Here is a 16,713-nt window from a genome sequence, read left to right as displayed (position 1 = left end):
TATCAACACCCAACCACCAAAATGCAGTGTTTGCTAAAAGGCTTTGCCTGAGTTGCTCACGTGCACCTCCTGCTGGCCAATACCAGACACTGGCCCTGCCACTGAGACGGTGAAACTCAAGTGACCCTTTGAAACTCAGATAGTAACATCTTACTCAGGATGCAAGAATGTAAGACGAAGGGTATCAGAGCCAGTTACAGCAGGGAATCTAAACTGCTTGGTTCAAGTTGATCCAGTTGATAGTTTAAAATTCAGTGATGGCAACCAAAAAATAACAATAAATTAAAGATCCATTCTCAGCTTTAAACTTAGATTTGAACCCCCATGAGGGAAGCTCATTTCATCCAGAGGAGTGCCCCCCTACTGGCCACTACAGCACATACATCCTCAAGGACACTGGCTTTCTGCAAGGCTTGGGTCAACCATTTCGGAGTATGGTAATTGATTCCTCAAAGCAGAAGCCCTCTCAGAAGGAATCTGCACGCTTACTGATTCACACTTTGGAATAAGACAATGGAGCCTGGCTCTGTCCATCCAATTTAAGATCCAGAATCCAATAAATAAATAAATAAAGATCCAGAAACCGCCTTAAAGAATGAAGGCCAGGGCAGGAGACAGTGGTAGAAGTCAATGGTAACAGTAGGTAGTCAAAGGAAGGGAAGAAAGGCAGGAAGGAGCATGAGCAGCTCCGAAGCCTCAGAAGCCATTACTGCAGTCTTCCTGCAGAGGAGCCCCATGCGCATGTGCCAACTCAAAGTCCAAAGGGCTCAAGGACTCAAACTTTCTACATTGTTGAAGAACTTGTTTCATGGGCTATTGGCCCACCCACACCTAGATTCCTGATTCTCTAAAGTTGATATGGAACAAAGAGACCAAACTATTTTTTCATCTCACCCCAAATCCATGCTTCAGCTGCAAACCAACATGACTTTATTACTGCCATATCAGAATTCAGGAAAAGCAAGACATAGATACAACTGAGAGACTGAAAGGCATGTCTGTAGGATCATGCAACCATTTTTAACCTCAGGAGCTGTGATTGTGTGAATACTCACTGAAGTCACTCCCTGACACTTCATGCTATATTACCCATAATCAGGCCCCAGACTTCCATCAATGTGGTGCCAAAGACCTGCTCTATACATCTCTAGACTCCTATAGACACACCAATCAAATATCAGAGAACATTTGGCCCTCCCAGTGCTGCTCTCAAAAAGAAGACAACATACAAATACACTGACTCAAAGACCAAGTAGTCATAGTCATTAACAATTATATAGAACACAGTATGATATAAGAAAACACTCCTAGGCTAGAGAAGTATCTTGGAGGTATAGCACTTGCCCAGCTTACCCAAGAGGAAAAAAAAAAAAAAAAAAACTTTCATTACAACAAAAAGTTAAGTCTGTCTGGGTGGGGGCAGATAGCTCAGAGGGCACCTGCCATGCTAGCAGGAGGACCTAAGTTTCCACAAAGCACCTATTAAAAAGCTGGCCTTGGTAGCATGCACTTATAACCTAGCACAGGCAAGGTGAAGACAGGTGGAACCCTGGGGCTCATTGGCCAGCCTAGTCTAATTGGCAAATCCTGGAGGCAGAGGCAGGCGGATCTCTGTGAGTTCGAGACCAGCCTGGTCTACAAGAGTTAGTTCCAGGACAGCCTCCAAAGCCACAGAGAAATCCTGTCTTGAAAAACAAAACAAAACAAAAAACAAAACAAAACAGGTGATGGCTCCTAAGAACCGCCACCCAGCATAGACCTCTGATTCCACAAGCACACTCTTGTACATACACACACACACACACACACTATCATCTGTATGTCGTTTTCCAAAAATACATCCACATGTACATACAGTATATAACTGTGTACACAACACACTGCACTTGGATACATACATGTGAAAATATATGTCAATGTAACATCCCCTCTCTATACACCAGTCTCCTTGTGATAAATGTGTGACTGGCTTGAACCATCAATGAGGTCCTCTGGAGCTTTGATAGGTCTCCCATGTCACCCCCCACACACATACACACACATCCTGATGCCAGGATAAGAGGGAACCCAGCAAACTCTTCCATTAACACTACATGGCTCAAAAACAAACTGGCCCCCACTTGCCTCCTCATTCCAATACAAAACTTTAATGCTCACTTGGCAACGGAAAAGAGAAAGAAAATGCTTTCAAAGATATGTATATAGATAATGGAAATGACAAGCTACAAATAATTTAAAGACATCATTTCTGACTTACTTATTGTAAGAGTAGCCCCAGTCTACAGGCTAAAAAAAGATATTTGACAGGGCTCAAGTTCAAGGTCAAAATAAAGGGTCACCCTTTTTGATCCTCTGCTTATACATGGAAGCATGGTCAGGCTCCCTGGGATTTCCCTCATCTGAAAGAGAAGCAGTTGCCAGAGCCAGGCTCTGTGACCACCCAGGATCTGAACCGAGCACAGGTGTTCCAAAATACCAAGGGATCGCATAATTAGGAGCATTAAGCAATCATCTCTGAGCACAGGCAGTTGGAGAAAGGAAAAGCGGAGTTTAGGCGACGCTTTGGGAGATAAATTCCACAGCTTTTCACCAAGTTGAAATCTTGGCTTTGGACACACATAAAAATGAGCCTGGCTGATCTTAGCTCCCAGTGGACATCTGCCAGATCACAATGGTTGACCCAGTTGGCCCGCCTTACCACAGGGAAGACCACTGCTGGAAGAGCAGATGGCAGGGCTGGACAGAGCCAGCATGGCCCCATGCAAGGGACAACAGCAAGGAAAAGCAGGACTCACTGGCCCAGGCTAGGGCTGGACTGAGCTTTACAGAGAATTGCTATAATGCATCCTTGGAAGAAGTGTCCTCCAAGGAGGCGCCCACCAGACTCTCGTATTTTTCAATCATCCATTCTCAAAGCCTTTGAAACACAGCCCTATTCTCTCTCTCTCTCTCTCTCTCACACACACACACACACACTTAGTACAACTATACAGCAACAACACAAGTAACACAAGTGCTGACTCCCATCTACAGAGATGCAAGTGTCTGCCACCGAGAATTTTGCTAGAAAACCGTAATGACCCAGGAATTAGGGTCACTGCTTCCCACAAGGTTTAAAGATGCCATGGTGCAAGTCTGACTCCTTGCTGAAAATCCACTACCAAGTACAACCTTCTTGGCTATGAGCAACCCACCTCTTGCTTCAATTAAACCTGCTGTTTACTACCTCTGTTGTCCCAGTTGATCACGCCTGTCATTTCCAAGGCGCACTGTCCAAACAGTCCCCTTCCGCTGCATTTTTCTCCCTTCGGCAGAGAAACATTAGCTACCTTTAGACTGTTTTGTTTAACATCTCCAGCCATTTGTGTTATTTACTGAGTACCCGATACTCTAATAAAATGTCAGCACAAATAGCCACTTTGTCCAGGAAAAAAAAAATAATAAAGTTTTCCCAACCTTCCCTGGCTTGTCAAGGTAAACACTTGGAGATGGCCCCTGTCAGTCCTGCTGACACAAACGGCTTTTCTCTTTCCTCTCAAATTACCAAAGATTATCATTTTACTTTGCAATGAGCCTGATGAAATTGAAACTCAGTACATCAGAATTAAATATGTTCTATCTACTCCGAATGAACAGTGCATTATTTATCACTAATACTTAATGACCAAAAAAAAAAAAAAAAAAAACCTGATAACCTTCCCCGATTATACCGCTGATGACATCTCGACTCGCACCATCGATTCTCTTGGTCATTAGCATAATCACGGAGCCTCAACTATGGCTTCAGCAGTGAGTTTGGTAACAGAGTTGAAAGTGGTAGACATGCACTTTCAAAAGCATGTTCTGATTCCCATCTAAGCATATCTTTATTTATATGGCTTACCTACGATCAAGATGCCAGTCCTTTAAATTATACAGAAATCCCTTCCTCCACTGGAGAACAAGGTACATCATATCAAGGATACAGAAGTATAAAGAGCCTGTTAATTAAACGTCGTCCTTTAACTCACTACCCTGCATATGCAACTGTTAAGTTCTAAGCCAACTCTTTAAATAACAATGAGGAAATGGCCAGGCTCCTTCAAATGAAAGCCTATTTTTTTCCCTATCCCTTAATAGAAGAGATCGGCCACTTGAAAGATTATTTTTAATCAAACTCCCTGATAAATGGCTGAGATTATTTAAGGTTATTTTCCTCTGAAAGTACATGCAAATAAGCAAATTATAGAATTGAAGTCAGACTGAAGGCTTCACAGTTAACCCAAATTTTATGCTGCTAGGTTTTAGGTTCAAACACACCAGTTACAACTCAGTGCTGCAAGTGGTTCTCATGGAAAAGGGGAGCCAGGGGGCTGGAAAGCTGGCTCAGCAGAGAGAGCACTTGTTGCTCTTGCAGGGGACCTGGATTCAATTCTTAGCACCCACATGATGGCTCACAACCATCAGTCACTCTAATTCCAAGGAATCTGACTCGCCCCTCATCTGACTTCCGCATGCACGTGGTGCACATACATGCAGCCTGACAAAGAATTCATATAGTAAGATACTAGAACATAAACCTATGCACACGAACATGAGATCCTCTTACGGGAAATGCATACTTATAAATTAAACATATAAATACATGCAGGGAACAAAAGCTGCCTAATGGGAAAAGTGCCCCTCCCCAGGAAGACGGAGGACAGATGAGGCCAGCAGTCATTATACCAAACCACTGTGCGTTTCCAAGCTGGGCCAGGAACACATGATGCTCAAAAGAAGTATTTCTTTGTTCCTTTAGTGCCTTACATATTTCATAACCCAAACTGAAAACTACAAACATACAGCTGTCTACTTTCCTTCCTCTGAAATTCTCATTGCTGATGGATGGAGACATCACCATTATATTCAACAACTGGGCACTGGGGAGAGACCCTGAAGCCCTGTGCCCCAACACCAAATCCATTTCCAAGGCTTTCAGAATCACTTGCTATTATTACCTCATGCTTAAGGAATTCTTTACCAGCAGTACTATGCTATGGGAAAATCATCTCCACCACAGAAAGTTTCTAAATTTAGTAAAAGTAACTGTCCTGTTTCCGAAGCAAAACAAAACAAACACAGAACTCTGAAGTGAGACTTCTCTTTGGGGATCTGCTCAATGTCCCTGTGTGTGACATCAGAGCACAAGGGTGCTAGAGAAAGGTGAGTTTCTGCCTATCATAGAGGACTCTCCCATCCCTATCCTGGAATGTTCAGAAACTGTGCTGGAGTCAACACACAACAGAGAGGTGATGGCAGAAGCAGCCCCCATCTACAGTGAGGAAGAGAATTTGCTCCTAGCATACTTTACCCAAGTGAGAGCCTTATGTTTACTTGTCAACCTGCACCCTGCTGCAACAAAAGACATTATTTAGAAAAGATGAACACATTTAGGCAGCAGAACCCTTCTTAAGTCCAGAGTAAACACACAAAATAGAAGCAAACCTGCAAGGCACACCAAAGGAGCCCATTCAAGAAACTATTTTAATAGATGGCTTTTCTCCCAGACCCTCTGCCATCAGACATGGACGGTGATAGTTTCTGAAGGTGCTGTGTCCCCTACTTTCCAAGGTTTGACAACCTGCCCTCCACATAATTAAACACAGCCAACTTCCTATTCAAAAATCACTAGAATGCATCACTAAAAGGGGAATGCTATTGATTCCCTAATGAAATATCAGTTAATTACTTAACCTTTCTTAATGAAATGATTAACACCCTTTCAACAAGCAAGACACATCAGTTACCATCAAGCTGGGATTTCTTCAGCCGACGGCGAGGTGCAACTACATGCCCCATCTCCTACCACTCCACCTTCGTCCTCCCAATCAGTTCTACCTCTAGTCTTCTAAAGGGCCACTCAACTCAATGGTGGGCACACCCCGTGCTGAAGTTTAGCGCTTAAGTACATAAAGATCTGAACTGAAGCAAATGAACTTTGTGTCACATAATTATTTTGAACGGTACCAGAACCCAGTGCCAACCTAACTGTAAAATCTCATACAGTAAGAAAAGTTTTGAGCTGTTATTAAAACGAGGCCACACCCAGGATTAAAATGCAATTTAAAAAAAAAAAAGTAAGAGAAATTTGGGTAACTTCAAAAAGTCCATTACAAACACAGACCCCACCTCCGCCCAAATGTCAAGTTGACTTTCATTTAGATAATAACTCTTTGATCTGAGTAGGGAGATCTTCATCTGAAGATCTGAATATCTACACCAGCCTCCTTAGCGCGTCACCTTCCTTTATCTCACAATCTTGGAGGAGGCATTCTTGTCAGGATTCTGCTTCTTTTTTGTGTGTGTGGCATCCTTGGCTAGGCTCTTCCCATCAGTATCTGTGCATGCCCCATCACATACACAGAGAAGCTCCCAACATGCTTAGGGAACTCACAATACTTGCACCAGCGGGTTACTCTAAGGAGCAGAGCAAAATGGAATAATGAGAGAAAAGAGGAAATTCCAGAATGCCATTTGATAGGAACTAGCACATAAGATGCTAGTGACCACACCACACCACGCAGCAAACACAGAGGGAGACAAACCACAAAGGGAAGTATCTCATGCTTGGTGGAAGGTAATGATGCTCCAGAATGTTCCTTCCACTGGGTTGAACCCTGAGACTCTCGTGTGGCCTGTGTGTCTCCAAGTAATGTTTCCTTCTGTGCTTGGCTCTGAAAAGGAAGCTTGCCTGCCTTTGTTAAGGTCACATAGTGGCCAGGCAATGTAAATCCTCCTGCTGGGTGGTTGCAGGCACTTCTGTGACTCCAAGCACTGAGGCAGCCACCATTCTCCTCTCCTTCTTCTGCAGATGAGACTTCTAGAGAAGGATGCTTTCCTCAAGCACAAAACCTGACCTCATCCTAGATGTGATGGGCCAACTCTGTGACCATCTCTCCGTTTGAACTACTGCTCTGTTGTGATTCAAATATTCATGTTTCATTAAAACCAATTGATTTTTTCACTCTAAATATAAATTTAAATGATAACAACAACACAGGGCCAGGCCTCAAAGTAAAAGAAACAAACAAAAATGGCCAGTATCACTTAGCAGGTGAGGTGTCACTGCCTGTGTCCAGTGACAGCAATCACTTGGGACCATGGGTCTCAGTCCTGTGGGCATCAGAACTACAGAAGACATTTTGTTGTAAGTATACTCTACTTGTTAGTCATCAAAAATTCGGATTCCAAAGGCCAAGAATGCTTGCTATATAAGCATGAGGATCTGAGTTTAGATACACTATCCAGGTAAAAAGCTAGGAGTAGCTCCATACACCTGTAACTCTAGCTCTGTGATAGGGAGAGACACAGAGAGACCCTGGAGCTTACTAGCCAGGCAGCTACCTGAACAACAGCCAACTGCAGGGTCAAGAAGAAACCCTATCATAAGGAAATAAGGCAGAAAGTGATAGACAGGGCAGAATACCTGGACTTTTCTTGTCTGGGTGCACACTGCTGCACAAGTACACACACACACACACACACACACACACACACACACACACACACACACACACACACAGAATTCTCACTCAAGAATGTGTATGTTAACAACCACCCTATCCATATGCATTCTTAAAATTCATCCTCATTCATTCATGCCTCACCTCCAATGTGGGTGAGCAGAGAACCTCACTTTGAAACATCCAGATTAAGACCACTTTCAATCTCCCCACCTCTAACAAGAGTATCCACCTGGATCCCTGTGCTCACCTGGAGGGGAGCCAGAGTTCCTCTAAGCACTGCACTCGCTGACCTCAAACAGTAAAGCAAGCCCCTGTTGGTGAAGTGCTAAACTCAACCATAGCCTTCCCTCACTCAACTCACAGGCAGGAGCCTGGAAAACACAGAAAGGCGAAGGCTGAAATGTATGTGTGAGAGAGAAAGACATCTTGGGAATTCACACTACGTTTGATGCTGGAAATAAAACGCAGCATTCTAGTCATCAAGCAAACCATGGGATTAGTAAAAACCAGAGAACCTGACAAAATGTCACTGTCCACCAGACTTGTAAACAAGTATGTATCCGAATATAAAACTCAAAAGAAAATCCCTGTTTGAAACCAAGAGGATCTACTCTAAAATATACTCAGGGACCCATGGGTAACCTGCTCTCACCTTCTGGCTGGCTCCTCTGAAAGACACACTAGCCTTTAACATCTTCAGGCTGCTCAGATCAAACAGGAGGGCATGCTTTCCAGTTAACAGCCCCTTCACCTCAGATATTGAATTAGCAGCAATATGAGAAAATAAACTTATCACAGAAGGATGCAAGGAAGACTGGAGTGGTAAACAGAGCTCTGGAACACGACTGTATGTGTATTCTTCACATTCCTTAAAAAATGATTTTATTAAAAATGTGATTTGGAAAGAAAGTGCAATTAGTTCAGGACAGGCACTGCTCAGATGCTCTGAACACGCCAGACATATGTAAATATTTCACAGTATCAGTTCCGTTTGAGCAGACCTGTCAGGATATTTACAGGGCTTGACAGTACTTCAGTCTTTAATTAAAATTTTGCCCAGATACTTTAATGTAATTTAAATAGATTATTAGTTGTCAGGATCTAATATAAATTTTGTTTACGATTTAGTTACTTTAAGTACTGGGATTGAGGAAACTAATTTAACCCAACAACGGAGTGACTTGGAAGACCAAGATCAAACCAACAGAAAGCCCCCAGTCTCCCCTGCACTCACCCCAGAGCCTTAAATTATGACTGCATCATTGTAAACTACACCAGGTGAAAACAGCCTACCCCCAGTGCCCACAGCAGTGCTTCTGTAAAACAGAAAGACATGGGGATGTCACAAAGGCAAAGACATTTGCACCTGTTCAGGTACCAGGCCTGTCCTCACATGTAGTTCTTTCTTCCCGTGGCTGCCTAAGAAATACTTTCCTCACTTTCAGAACCACACACTAACAACTAAATAGCACCTGTTGTGTTCAAAAGCCAAAGCATACATTGAGAATGGGCATCAGGGGACTGCAGAGAGCAAAACAAGCCCCAGAGAGATGTTTACAAGCCAGCCTTGGCTGACATACCTCATGTGAATAAAAGTAGAGAAAAGAACACAGCTTCCAGCACCTTCTCATGAATGGGAGCTGCCTTCTACACAAGGTTAGAAAAATGCCTTCCCACAAACTGCCAGTAATTAATAAGAATAATTTACTAAAGAAACAAAGAAAGCTGTCTAATTGTCTTTCCTAACTGCCATGCACTTGACCTCTATGTATTTCCTCTCTGCAGAACATCAGGCTGGAGCCCACAGAGCAAGGATATCACGGGAGGGAGCAAAAAGAAAGCATTTCTTAAAATCAAACGTTTATTTTGAGGTTGGGGACACAAGCCAAATCTGCTTTCCCTCCATCAACACTGTGGTCACAGGCACACTGAGATAAAGAATCTCCCAGGATGGGAAGGGTTAACTGGCAAGCAGAAGGCATCCTAATTTGGCCAGGTTGGCCCCTATTTTAAGAAGTCATCTCGTATCACAGTCTGCTGCTGCACCAGCTTTTGGCATCTCCAACTTTAATTCATCCAAGCGTCAGACAAGAGAAGTAATTTTCAAAATCCACTTGAAGACAGCCCCTTGCATACCATGCCTGGCCCATAGCTAAGGGGCCTGCAGACAACAGCAGCAAGTCAAGGGGAAGATATCATTTGGAAAACATGCAAACCTTTCTGGATAAATTCCCTCACAAGCTCAGTGTTTGATCACCTGGTGGGATTTACTAAAGAAAAAAAAAATCTCTGAAAATAATAAATGCATCTACAAAACCTCATGTACGATTCACCTGTTCAGTCATCAAGTGCCTTTCTCGAGTTTAGTTTCTTTAGACAACCAATTCCCTGCTTAGGGCTTTTATTTATATTCTAGATTTTGAAACATGCTTTAAGACAATGGCCAGTATTGCTTACTTAGCAAAAATGGTCATCACTGAAATGTATAGAAGGGTATTATATCTAACAGGATAAGAAAGGGGGAGAAAGTACTCAGAAAAAAAATTGTTTTAAATAAAAACAGCACCTGTGTAAACGAAGCAGGCTCTGGAAACCCTTTCTGAAACCTGCAGAAACGGCCCATACTCCATGCCTTGAAGTTGCAATTAAATTGCAGTAATTTAAGATTATCAAGAGAGCAAAGGGCAGCTGGAGGCTTTTGCAGAGCTCCCCTCACTACTCAGGGCTCTGCACTCAGGGGTTAAATGAGTTTCCTTAATGTAAGTACCTTAAAGTAACCAAATCATAAACAAAATTTATACTATTTTCTGTCAGCCTGCAATCTATTGAAATTTGATTAACATGTGCCTAAAATTATTTTTAAAAGGCAAAACTCTGGCTATACAATATTCTTGCTATAGCCACTGAAATGGGATCAGACCTCTGTTACCTAAACTTGTCAGAATACACTGTGGGGGGGGGGGGAAGGGAGGGAAGGAGGGAGGGAGGGAAAAGATAAAGGTACAAAATTAAGTTTGAGATTTAAGTAAAATGTGATAACCAAATAAAAATACATACAATGAGAATGACTGCAAAGAGGAAACTGGGTTCAAAAGAGGCTGTCAAATGTGCTATTCCCCTCCCTTCTCTTTCATAATTCTGGTATTGGTCATGCTGTAGGAAAATATATTTGTTTGGGAAATAACCCAGTTCTTCTGTTCAACAACTGCTGCAAACACAAAAACACAACACCCTTCCACAGAGCATAAGAATGCAAATGTACAAAGTCAGGGGTCTGGAGAGAAGTAAGGAAAACCTTAGTCACAGGGAAAATAAAAATGCTTAGGCCCAATATTAACTTGATTAACTTCTGCTATTGTTGGTACAAATGATTTTACTAGAAAATATTTACAGCTTTTTAAAAACATGATATACGCAGAAAATTGCCTAACAGCATCCATGTGTATGTTTAACCCACATTGCTTAATTATACAATAAAGGTATCCCCAATAAAAGCGCCAGACTTTGAAACATGTTGTGTACCATGGTTATGAAACTCTCGCTTATTAAAAAAAAAAAAAAAAAAAAAAAGCAAAGTAGTCACTATGTGACAGGCACTAGTTAATTAAAAATACAAGTCTTAAATGACAATGATTTTTATTCTTCTGTATATGTTTACTTATCCTATTTCCTACTTTGTTCTACTTAAAGATGGTATTTAATTTGGAGATAGTAACTAGAAAAAAAGTATTACATGGTTTACACTTCAGAATTTAAATATAAACATAGTATCTTGAAGACATCTCCAGCAATGTAAACCCCTGCATTTGACAGCTACTTTGAATAGCTGATAGTTCGTTTTACTTTGATAAACCCTGAAAATAAAACGCTAAAGTAGTTACTGTTACTACTTTCCTTAAAAATGTAAAGTAGTTAAAATTTCCTAGACAACAAGGGAGGCCAAGTTACAAAGAACCTGAATAGAGTAGCAGCTGGTCATATTGAATGTCAATCAAAAAAAAAAAAAAAAAAAAAAAGAGGTCATGTGTAATCTAGAGAAGGCTCTCTCCTCTTTTTTAAATTCCGAGAGTGGGCTTCATCACTTGGGTTTCTCCTTTTTTGTTTTTAACTACACAGCACACTTAAACCCTCACATATAAAACCCTGGCTTCCCTGAGAAGGCAAAGCTTCTAAACTGGAAGTGAGAAAATGTTATCTAACTGGTGTGGGAGTCTAATGCTGGTAAAAAAGAATTCCATGGTGAGGTTCTGGTTAGCCAGCAAGACAGAATTCAGATGACTTAATATTCTTTGGATACCTTTTGGGATGTGCTCTCCTAAATAAAGAAAATGTATTACAAAATAGTAACTTGTTTAGCAATTCAGCATCCATAGGAACTCAGATGCAACCCAGAGGCTGGGTATTTCCTTCCAAGTGAGGCTTCACTTGCACAATAAAGATAAGCATTTGCAATGGTCCATTTCTGCATAAGTGAACATATAGCCTTGCTGGGTTCTCCCTTACAGCAGTCCCTGACAACAGCCCAGCAGCAGCTCTGTTTGATCTCCCCTGCTTCCTTAATTTGGGTTGTCAAGGTTCAGCAGTTGGAGGCTGTTTACTTTACTTTTCAAAAAAAAAAAAAAAAAGAAAGAAAGAAAGAAAGAAGAAAAAAAGAAAAAAGTGAATCCCCCCCCCATACAATGCCTAATCCAAAATGGGGGAGAGTAAGGGAGTTGCAGCCACTGGCAAGATGCTAACCCTTTCCCCCCTTTGCACTAAGATTTTAGTTGACACTTTTTGAATGGTAAGTGGTTGAGTTTCATTTATACTTTTAATACTCTTTAATTATGAGGCATTTGAAAGAATGGGGGGACCCATTTTTTTTCTTTTTTTCCAGACTCAAAAGAGATGGGTAATTCACAATCAAAACTAGAATGGAATTCTTGAAAAAGACCTGAAGTAGAAAATAGCAAGAACCTAGCTGCCTCCTTAAGCAAGCAAACCCTGGATAGAAACCACCTCAAGTCTTACTAGCCCTCATCAAATTCTCATCAAGCTAGCCCCAAAACTCATTCTCACTGTGAAAAAATAAGAGTGCAAGAAAGGCAAGAATTTAGGATACTCCAAAACATTTTCAGGAACAGAAAAAAATTCCTTAGATATCCTTGGGTGTTTTTCTCAGCTTAGCTATTTTGTAAGTTCTTCCAGGCTATGGCCCAAGGAAGGTGAAGTGCATAGGGCTCCCAAAATGTTCCCGCAGCCTTCTTGCTTAAAGAGGAGAGACAGAATAAGAAATCTGATCCTGGAAAATACCTGGAGCCTGCCGTGAGAGCAATCCTGAGCCCTCAGCAGTGTGCTGAAGAAGCTCAAATGAAGTGTTCATATTAATTTCATTATTCTACTTAAACCACCCAGATGAAGGGGCTGGTGGGGGGGGGGACAGAAAAAGGAAGGAATAAGTTTCATTTTGGGTCCTCTAGTCAAGCAATAAGAAAATAAATTAAGATGAAAGCGTAGGATGAGCCTAGCCTAAATCAATACACTGAAATCAGCCCAGCTAGAGTATTGGACACAATGGCTTGGAAATAATTAATAGTTATAAGGGGGGAGCGGGCTGAGAGCAAGGGATGTCACCATTTTACACTTCACATTCCACGCTAACTTTGATATCGGATTCAGGGAAGAAAGTGATAGAAAAGGGAGAAAGCAGGTCCCAGCCTGATGGACACATTCCTTGCTCCCCGTGGCTGGTCACAGCGATCTGGTTGCCCAGGCTGGTTGGTACAGCGCCTCGGCTTCCCCGCTTCCCCCCGCCCGCACGCCTGCCACGGCCGCCTCGACTTACCCACCGAGTCTGGGGAGGAGGCGCCGGCAGCTCCACGCTTCTCCGCGCCGCCGCTGCCCCTCGCCCGTTCGCCCGCCGCGCGCCGTCCTCCTGGGGCAAACTTTCGGGGTCTGTGACCGACAAGAGACCGGGACGACCCTCAGCAAGTCTTCCTTCCGTGAAGGTTTCGGGGTGGGGGGGATCGAAGGGGACGAGGTGATTAGGCGGAAGGGGGCGAGACCAGAGATAGAGGAGGCAACCTCCAAGCGCTCGGGGACAGGGGAGGAGGATGCGCGGCCGGGAATCCCTGCAGGGATCCGGAGACCCGGAGCGCGGCCTGAGCCTTAGTCTCAGCACCTTCCCGGGATCTTACAAAGTTGCAACAACAAAAAAGGAGGGGCAGAACCGGGGGAAAGGGGTGGGATAGGGCTGCGATGGCAGGCGCAAGGTTTGGAGTTACAACTGTTTATTTAGTCCTTAAGGCTCCCAGGGGGCGGGAGCTGCGCGGGAATGGGGGTGCTGCAGGCAGCAATTTCCAAGCAAACACGGAGGGGGGGGGGGCATGCGACTTTGTTTCTGGGCTCGGAGCTCCCTGGCGCCCGTGTGTGTCACCGCCAGTCTCCGGGGACTGAGGCGGAGCTCACAACAGGTGGGGAGGGGGACAAGGAATCAAAGTTTCCGAGAGCGGCGGGAGGGGGGGGAGCGCGGGAGGCGGGGGCGAGGGAAGGCGGAGGCAGCAGATGACCACGACCCTGCGGCAGCTGGCAAACTCCTCGGCTCCCGGCGCCGCCGCCACCGCCTCGGTCCCCACCCGAAGCGCGCGCCGCCTCGTCTCGTCGGCTCCGGAGAGACGTCTCCGGGGGACAAGAACCGAGTGCCGAGAGCACGGGAGGAAAGCTGCGCACAGGCGAGAAACGGAGAGCCATCGGTGGCCGGGACAGGGCCGGAGGGACGCGGTGGCACGCGCGTGTAGCAGGACAGATCCCTGAGCTTAAGAGGCGCAGGAGTCAGAAGCGAAAGTGTATGGTGGCGGGGGATCCAAAGTACGGGCGCCGAGGGTCCTCGAGACGTGCCCTGTCCCCATGCCCACCCGCGATTCGGCTACGGCTGCCGCGGGCGCCGTCTCTGACAAGCGGGGGCCGAACGCGCGTGGGGTGCGTGTCTGGCAGAGGGTGCGCGGGTGTGTGTATGAGTTTTCTGGGCTCCCAGGGGTTAGCTAGAGAGCATCCACACGGCTGAGTTCGGACCAAAACACGCGTGGCTACAGGGATGTCGCCAAGCACCGGGCCCAGGGCGCAGGCGTCCCTGCTCAGCCCTCCAGCATTCGCCGGGCAGCCCGGGGTACAGAAGGGGCACGCACCCTTGGATAGCAGGGGAAAAGTTTGCTCCAAGTTCAAACTTTGAGCTCGGGAGAGGATGCCGCACGCCCCCGCCAACCGCGGCCGGGTTCCGGGTACCCGTACCAGGCGGCCACCAAACGCTGACGCTGGGCACTCAAAGTTGCGACAGGCGGCCTGGGCTTATTGATCGCTGTACCCGAGCGGTGTGAGCGAGCGCAGGGGCGCGAGGGGCCAAGGGGGAGACGAGCTTGTCCGTGCGGTCACCACCGCACCCCACAGTGACTTATGCAAATGAACCCAAGGGTGCGGGCGCCTCCCGCGCTTCCTCCAAACCGGCGCCCGCGCGCGGCCCCCACCCACGCAGATCCTGGGCCCCGATTCGGGAGCGAGTCAAGAACAGAGGGTTGGGGGAGATGCACGTGGAGCCTGGAGATGAAAAGTAGGAAATTTTTTCTGTATCTTTTTTTTCTTTTTTTTTTTCCTTTTTTTTTTTTTTTTTTTTTTTTTTTTTTGGTGCTGGTTGTTGTTGTTGTTTAAAGTGGCGGAAACAAGGCAGGAGGCGGCTTGGGGAAAAAAAAGTGGAGCAGAAATGGAAAAATACGAACTCACCCGCGGCAAATGGTCTCTCGGTGCAAACTAAGGTGTTTTCGGGGCCTTTCCCCGCGCGCGCCCACTCCCGCCCGCGCGCGCGCCCCCCGCTCACACACTCACGCGCGCACACACGCACTCGCGGGCGAGGGCCGGGCCGCGAGCACAGCGTGCAGCTGCCACACAATAAATAACAATAGATTCCTCCGCTTGGGACTCGTTCCCGAGTCGCGCCAGCGTTGCAGCCGCGAGGCGCCCCCAACCCGCCCCAGCCCCCAGCCGGGTCCAAACCCCGCCATGCTCACTCCCGAGGCCCCCGCGACCCCCCGAGAGCGACCTACACCTCTCTACGCCGCCCTTGGGTCGCCTGCCCCCTCCCCGCGGCATCCCGGAACAAATAAATAAATAAGGCGCGCGCGAGAGGCCATCGCGTCGCGGAGGGAGATGTTGTTATTTTTTGCTGTTGTGCGTCTCTGACGTCACATCCACCTGCTGGGTAAACAACAGGGCTCGCAGAAGAAAAAAAAAAAAAAAAAAGAATCGCAATTGCCAAGTGAGGGACGTGGGGAGGGGAAGAGGAGAGGGAGGCAGAGCCCCGAAACCCGGGACGGGAACGCCACAACAGTTCCCAGGCAAAGGGAGACTGGATTGAAAGAGCTGGAAAATGAGGGGCCTGGGGGGTGAAGGGGTCCCCTCAGGAGAAGAGGAGAGGGACCCATGCAGACCCAGGGAAATGGAGAGGAGGAGTGTCAGCAACTAGGGACGCAGAGGGGAATGCCAGGGAGGTTCCGCTAAGATCTGAGCTCCAAAATCCAGGAGGGGAGAGGACAGGCGGAGATGGAGTTTCCTCCAGTTAAAAGTGAAAGTGCTTCGCCTGGGTGACAGTTGGAGCGGAGGGCGGCAGGGGCGGCGTTCCAGCCCCACGCCTGCTCTCGGGTCCTCCCTCGGTCTCTCCCCTTTCCTTCTGCACTTTGTCCAATGAAAGAAGGCGAGTTCGGAAGGTGAAAGTTCAGCTGAAGGACAAACCCCTGATTGCAAGGAAACAGAAACCCCTCCAGCCAGGGGGATTTTCCCCTGCATCGCGGAATCGGGAGAGAGTGATGAGAGCAAGAACTTACTCCCTCAGGCCTTGTCAGTCTCTGCAGGAATGTTGTCCCTGTCGCCAGGTCCACTTGGGGGGAAAGTGGCTGCAAGGAGAACTGTGTTTTCGCCACGGTTCCTCTTAAGAAAACACCCGGGGGCTAGCATGTCAATCACTTGTTTAACACAAATTACCTGCTCTCTCGAACATCAGTCACGTGAGAAAAAAGCTTTGTGCAATTCTTTGGGAAGGTGAGATTTTTTTTTCTTTTTGCTGTAATGAAGTTTGTTTGAGTGTGTGAATTTAAATAAGTACCCAAACGAGCCCAGATGAAATGTTTTTGAAATATAAATAAAAGTACATAAGACAAAAAGCACTTTTAGCAATATAAATAGGCAGGGAAGCTGATTCTGT

At 45.7% G+C, this 16,713-nt stretch overlaps 1 protein-coding gene across 8 annotated transcripts in view; it reads right to left on the bottom strand.

The window, feature by feature from the left end:
• Positions 1-15,395, bottom strand: part of Foxp1 (forkhead box P1) — a 603,661-nt gene extending 588,266 nt beyond the window's left edge. For 2 of the 8 annotated variants that reach the window (XM_027428964.2, XM_027428963.2), the window contains exons 1-2: positions 15,240-15,392; positions 13,312-13,421 (exon numbers count right to left, since the gene is read on the bottom strand). The gene's annotated coding sequence lies outside the window, so the exon portion shown is untranslated. Of the gene's footprint in view, positions 1-13,311; positions 13,422-15,239 lie in introns of all 8 variants that reach the window. The other 6 variants (XM_027428959.2, XM_035448999.1, XM_027428970.2 and 3 more) reach the window with 5 other exon arrangements.
• Between the last annotated feature and the right edge of the window lie 1,318 nt (positions 15,396-16,713).

This window comes from Cricetulus griseus, chromosome 8 (assembly GCF_003668045.3).
Source record: "Cricetulus griseus strain 17A/GY chromosome 8, alternate assembly CriGri-PICRH-1.0, whole genome shotgun sequence".
NCBI classification, from domain to species: domain Eukaryota; kingdom Metazoa; phylum Chordata; class Mammalia; order Rodentia; family Cricetidae; genus Cricetulus; species Cricetulus griseus.
This window is presented reverse-complemented; position numbering and strand designations above follow the sequence as displayed.